At 37.6% G+C, this 6,845-nt stretch overlaps 1 pseudogene; it reads left to right on the top strand.

The window, feature by feature from the left end:
- Positions 1-501: 501 nt before the first annotated feature.
- On the top strand, positions 502-627 carry LOC132022851 (U4 spliceosomal RNA; annotated as a pseudogene).
- Positions 628-6,845: the final 6,218 nt, after the last annotated feature.

Raw genomic sequence — 6,845 nt, 5'->3', positions numbered from 1 at the left:
TGAAAATCTTTTAAGAGAGGGATAGAACAGAAAAGAAAAGCTGGTGGTCCTGAATGAGTTGCCACTGAGGGCTTTTACATTGGTCTTTCACAGGAGACCGATCAGGGAACTTGGTAAATTTCTTGTCAATATCACAGTGGATTTGTGAATATCATGTCTATATTTAGAACAAACAGAGCCAGCTTGTAAATATCATGAGCACAAAGGAGGTGCTCTTGTAAATATCATGTCTATTTCTCCACCTGTGGTATTTCTGTGAGCCTGGTTATGTAGTTCCCTGCATTAGCCTAGTCCTATCACCCCCCATTTGTCTCTCCCTACCTAGCCTTGCCTGTCCTATGGCCCAGGTAAAATTAACCAAAATAATCATAATCACTATTGTTAGTAAAATTTGTTTATTATAAGGCAGTGATTCTCAGATTGTTTCAAGAAACAAAATAAAAAGCAAAATTCAACTATATGGAGAGGTATATTCCACAACAATACCAACAAAACAAAAGGAGCTTTGCACAGTGGCAGTATCCTAGCCAATGAGGTTTATCTGAGGCGCGATTATTGCTAATTGAAAACAAAAGAAGAATAACAATATATAGTAGAAAGTTTAATTTGGAAAAAAGGGTTTATTCTATTTTCCAAAATTATAAAGACCTCATTGAGAATAATATAGTCATAAATCAGTCAGTTAATAATCTCACAATATACAGTTCTTTCCTATTTTTCATGGAGTCCAAATTTGTGTTTGCTTACTTATTAAATTTTATTTGTAACCCTAAAATCAATACCCATGGCAATTTTGCAGTTATTTACAGACATGTACCAAGAGGCAAAAAATTAGAGTTATCAAAGTGCAGTTATCAGTGGAGGACAAATAAGGCAAAGCTCTGCCTTCTTATTTCAGCTCTCATACTGTAAACAAGTATCTCTGTTTCCTCGCCTATTTAGGGGCATGTTTTTCTTATTTTGTATGCTTTTTCTTGGTGATTTCACGGTTTAAAATGGCCCCCAAGCAGAGTGCAAAAGTGCCACTGGGGCTCCTAAGTGTCCTTTATGGACAAAACGTGTGTTAGATGTTTCATTCAGACATGAGTTACTGTGCAGTTGTCCATGAACTCAATGTTTATGAATCTATAATATGTATTAAATAAGGTGTCTTTAAACAGAAGCACATATAAAACAAGATTATATTTTGATTGGTTGATTAAAATGTTGTGACCAGTGGCTTAAAGGAACCTAACTTAACATGCCCTCTAGGAGCAATGTCTCAGTGTTTGCTAATTTAGTCTTCAAGCCGACTTTGAGAATATAACAACCACAGATAAGGACAATCAACTATTCTTATAGAGCACAAAATCACAATCACATTTGGAGAACTGAACATGTCTCTGAGAATTCAACAGATCAATTAAACTAAATTTAATTAAATATAAAGAATCCAAATAATCCATACAATAAGCTTATTTTGGCTGGCTGCTAGCTATCTTCTCTGCCCAAAGTCCTACAGTAACATCCACATCAACGAACTTCCCAACACTCCAAACCCCTAGATCCTTACCCCTTTATCGCCAATGCAGTCTTCCTGATCTAAATTAGTTACCTGCTCCCCTGGTCACATCATAGAAACTGTTATCACCCAAACCTGCACTTTTTCTAAAATCGTGAGTTTAAATATCCAATCAGGTCGACCAGCTTTGTTCCATCTCTCTCAGTAACTCAAACCCTCACTGCTGCACTTCTGAAACTGCTCCAGTTCTTCAGTTTTTTGAAGACCTAAAATACTGACTCCCTTACTATCTCACAGCCTATTTATTCCTCCCTTCCTTGTCCAAACCTATGTCCATGATTTCTCATTATAATCATGCCTTTCCAAGAACCCCTTGTTCTTGTTTCTCTTCCATTCTCTCTGTAGAAAATGTTTTCGCTCCAAATCTTTACTTGGCCAGCAGCTCATAATTCTTTAGGATTCTACCTGAATATTGGGGCCTCTGGGTGACCTTTCCTGACCCACCTATCTGATCTGAGTGCAGCTAGCTATCTCTATTTCAACTCCTTGCTTCTTTCATAGCATATATGGCAACTTACAAATATTTCTATTTGATATGTACTCTTCTCCCCACTTTTGTTTTAAAACGTAAGTTCCATTAGGACAGGGATCCTGACTTTCTTGTTCTCCCTACATAACTAATAACTAATAACTAACCCTATAACTAATGTGATCCATTATACATATTAGAAATTAATTAAGTGCTTGCCATAAAAAGGAATGGTTATCAAATTTTTTACCCTATAAACCATATACATTATTTTCAAATGTCAGTCTGTGAACTATTATAAATTTTAATCACACATAAAGGGGCACCTGGATGGTGCAGTTAGTTAAATGTCCAACTCTTGGTTTTGGCTCGGGTCATGATCTCAGGGTCCTGAGATCAAGCCCCACCTCCGGCTCTGCACTTAGCATGGAGTCTGCTTAAGTTTCTCTCTCCCTCTCCTTCTGCCCCTCCCAAACACTCAAATAAATAAAATAAGTCTTAAAAAAATCTAATCATGCAGTGCCTGGGTGGTTCAGTGGGTTAAAGCCTCTCTGCCTTCGGCTCAGGTCATGATCTTGGGGTCCCGGGATCCAGCCTGGCATCAGGTTCTCTGCTCGGCGGGGAGCCTGTTCCCTCCCCTGCTGCCTGCCTCTCTGCCTACTTGTGATCTTTCTCTCTCTGTCAAATAAATAAATAAAATTATAAAAAACCTAATCACACATAAGAAGATAAATACAACCTTAATTAATTCTATACTATGGAAATATACTATCTACATTTTTTCACAGAGTATAATAAAACCAAAAATTTAATAAGGAAGATATAACCAAAATGTATCCTAACCAGTTGGAAATCTAAAACCTCTATTTTTAAGACTTGAGGGAAAAAAAATTAAAGTTTATAATTATAATTACATATTTACAGTAAATATGGTGGTCCATAAGGCTCTGGCCCATTCTACCTTGGATTTAAGCCATACACTAACAGTTTTAATGACTACCTACATGCAAAAGACCTACAGGCAGCTCACTAGCTCAGACCATTTCTCTTACCCCCAGACATGAATATGCAAGCAACTTCCTCCCCTGTAGTGCCTACTTGGATCTCCCCAAATCCCTTCAAACTCAAAAGCCTTGAGAATGTTATCTTAGCCAAGTCAGTTATAAAGAATGTTATCTTAGCCAAGTCAAATTATACATAGTAAAAGTAGAGATGCCAAACACTTCTCAGAGTGCATTAAAATTTACCTACAAAACATTTCATATGCTGCCAGGCAGATGGAATACCAGCAATCCTAAAAAAAAATTAAACTGGTATGAGTGGGATTAATAAATTAACATTAGCGGATTATTTGGTAACAAAGCAGATCCCAGTGACATCAAGTTTGGAAAAAATTCCTATAAGGAGCAAGGAAAGGAAAATGGGAATCTACACAAGTCACACTCCCCATGTTTGTTTGTTTGTTTAAGATTTTATTTATTTATTTCACAGAGATCACAAGTAGGCAGAGAGGCAGACAGAGAGAAGGGAGGAAGCAGCCTCCCCACTAAGCAGAGAGCCCGATGCACTCACTCCCCATGTTTTATCCATCACCAAGTTCTAGAGCTTGTTCTACTTCCATTAGCTTCTTGTTTCTCAAATATCCAGCTCATAAACTCACTTCTTGAAAGAACAAAGTGTTAGGACCCTGAAACACTCTTTTGAGTTCCCATCTTATCAACAAATTTAGAAGCAAAGGAGCCCGTGTAGCCTGTATTCCTTTCTGTTAATTACAGATTATGCTTCTCCTGATCCTATCCAAGGTAAACCCTCTGCTTGTTCACTGGGTGCCCATAATTTTAACTCTCTGCCATGTATCCTTTCTCCCCATCTCTCTACTGAATCATTCTCTTCAGCATTCAAACATGTAATTTCTCCCACTTTAAAAGCTTTTTTCATCGGCAGAGGATATGAACAGACATTTCTGCAAAGAAGACATCCAGATGGCCAACAGACACATGAAAAACGTGCTGCACATCACTCAGCATCATAGAAATACAAATCAAAACCACGATGAGATACCACCTCACACCAGTCAGAATGGCTAAAATTAACAAGTCAGGAAATGACAGATGCTGGCGAGGATGTGGAGAAAGGGGGACCCTCCTACACTGTTGGTGGGAATGCAAGCTGGTACAACCACTCTGGAGAACAGCATGGAGGTTCCTCAAAAAGTTGAAAATAGAGCAACCCTATGGCCCAGCAATTGCACTACTGGGTATTTACCCTACAGATACAAACGTAGTGATCCGAAGGAGCACATGCACCTGAATGTTTATAGCAGCGATGTCCACAATAGCCAACTATGGAAAGAACCTAGATGCCCATCAACAGATGAATGGATAAAGAAGATGTGGTATATATACACAATGGAATACTATGCAGTCATCAAAAGAAATGAAATCTTGCCATTTGCAACAACATGGATGGAACTAGAGGGTATTATGCTTAGCGAAATAAATCAAGCAGAGAAAGACAACTATCATACGATCTCCCTGATATGAGGAAGTAGAGATGCAACATGGGGTGTTTGGGGGGTAGGAAAAGAATAAATGAAACAATATGGGATTGGGAGGGAGAGAAACCATAAGTGACTCTTTTTTTTTTAAATTAAATTAATTTATTTATTTTCAGAAAAATAGTAATCTCACAAAAGCGTTGCTGGGGGGAGGGGGCCCGGGAGAGGAGGGTGGGGTTATGGACTTTGGGGAGGGTATGTGCTATGGTGAGTGCTGTGAAGTGTGTAAACCTGGCAATACACAGACCTGTACCACTGGGGATAAAATTACATTTTATGTTTATAAAAAAATTAAAAAATTTAATTTAAAAAAAAAAAGCTTTTTTCAGCCCTATTTCTCCCTCCAGGTAGCAACTCCATTTTGCTCCCTTTTATAGTAAAACTTTGCAGAAAAATTGTCTACTCTTTACACTGTCTCCAACTTATTTACCACTTGAACCATTCCTCTAAGGCAAAATTTAGGAAGCAGAACAATATCCCGTAAAGAATGAAAAGGATATGCTAGTGAAGTGGGAGGGGAATCAGGCCTGTGTGCTGTCCTAGAAACCAAAGAAAGAAAGTAATTCAAAAGGAAGAAAATAATGGCTTGATCCAAAAGCCTCTGAAAGGTAGAAATAACTTAGGACTGTGCAACCAGGGGATCCCATGGAGATAGGGACCCCAATGAAGGGGGTTCAGAAAAGAATGAGAAGTGAGGACAGAGAGTACTCAAGACCACCCAGGGACAGAGAATACTCAAGACCACCCAGGGGTTGACAATATGCTGGGAGAACTCATAGGACTCAGCACAGAATTGTACTCACATCTGTGAGTCACTGCAGTGAAGAAACAAAACAGAATCAGTGAAGGGAAAAGGTGGACACAGTGAAATCTGGAAGAAACCAGGCAGGAGCTTCCAAGGGTCCTCTCCCAGTAGAGTTACAAAGAATGCATTAAATACCCACAACACGAGTGAAGCTTTGCCAACCAGAGAAGCTCATGAGTGGCTTAAACTCAACTTCTTTTGAAGTCTGTCAGTGATTGATCATTGCACAAGGTTATTCTATTCAAACACAGACAGTGAAACGTGGAACTGTGTTACCTCCTTGTTTCCTAGGAATAAATCCATGTGACATTTTAGAAAAATAAACAATGGAAAGAGGAAATTGGCCAACAAAATGAAAGCTCAGCAAACAAAAAACAAAGAAAAAAGAAAAGAAATCCTACAAAGTGTTAGCATTAAAAGTGAAATTCAGAGTATAAAATAAATTGCTGTTATAAAAAAAGTTATAAAAGAAATTGCTGATATTCACACATTAAAAAACTCTCAGAGAGATATCTGAGGACATAACAGTGCAAAAGAGAAAGTGTTGGAAGAGAACCCACACTTAAAAAGGAGTATCACAGGGGTGTCTGGGTTGCTGGGTCAGTTAAAAACCTGCCTTCAGCTCAGGTCATGTTCTCAAGGTCCTAGGATCGAGCCCAATTCCCCCTCTTCTTTTCCCCCTGCCCCACCCAATCATGCACATACATTCTCTCTCTAATAAATTTTTTAAAAATCTTTTATAAAAATTTATAAAAGGAGTATGCAATTCACCGAGGAAAGGGATGCTGACTCCATATTATATGATAAGAAGAAGCCAAGCCCTAAACTACTCTTGATAATTTTTTATTAAGAAATAAAACAGCTTAAGTCCAATACAGCTAATGTATTATATTAGTGTCTTACATAGATATTAATTTTACTATTATTTTCATTTTTGTAGACACATACAACAGATAGTAAGACTTTGCACTGCTGGTTGTAGAGTTCCACCACCACGCAAGGCAAGGACTGCCTGTATCTCCCTTGTTTATTCACTCTTTCTGTTTTCTTCTCTATCTCCGTTTCATATCAGTACATGTACTTTAACAAAAATGGTACCATAATGGTAACATTTTGAATCCTACTTTTTTGCTTCACATATATTATTTCCATGTCAACACATAGAAATATACACCATTTCGCATTTACTGGATGCAAAATATTCCAGTGACTGGCTGTTTCAACATTCATATAATGATTCTACTCTTAAAAAACACATAAATTGTTGTTTTTGCTTTACCATTTTGAGGAGTGTACAATGTGCTTTCTGAAAGTAGAATTGCTAAATCAAAGTAAGGGCAGGTGTTTTGTATTTAATAAGTTGGTAACATTATTGAACCAATTATTGAACTACACAAGAAATTAAACTTCTGCTTTAAAAAAAAAAAAAAAAAAAAAAAAAGACGTTAAGTAT

Source organism: Mustela nigripes, chromosome 7 (assembly GCF_022355385.1).
Source record: "Mustela nigripes isolate SB6536 chromosome 7, MUSNIG.SB6536, whole genome shotgun sequence".
NCBI lineage: Eukaryota > Metazoa > Chordata > Mammalia > Carnivora > Mustelidae > Mustela > Mustela nigripes.
This window is presented reverse-complemented; position numbering and strand designations above follow the sequence as displayed.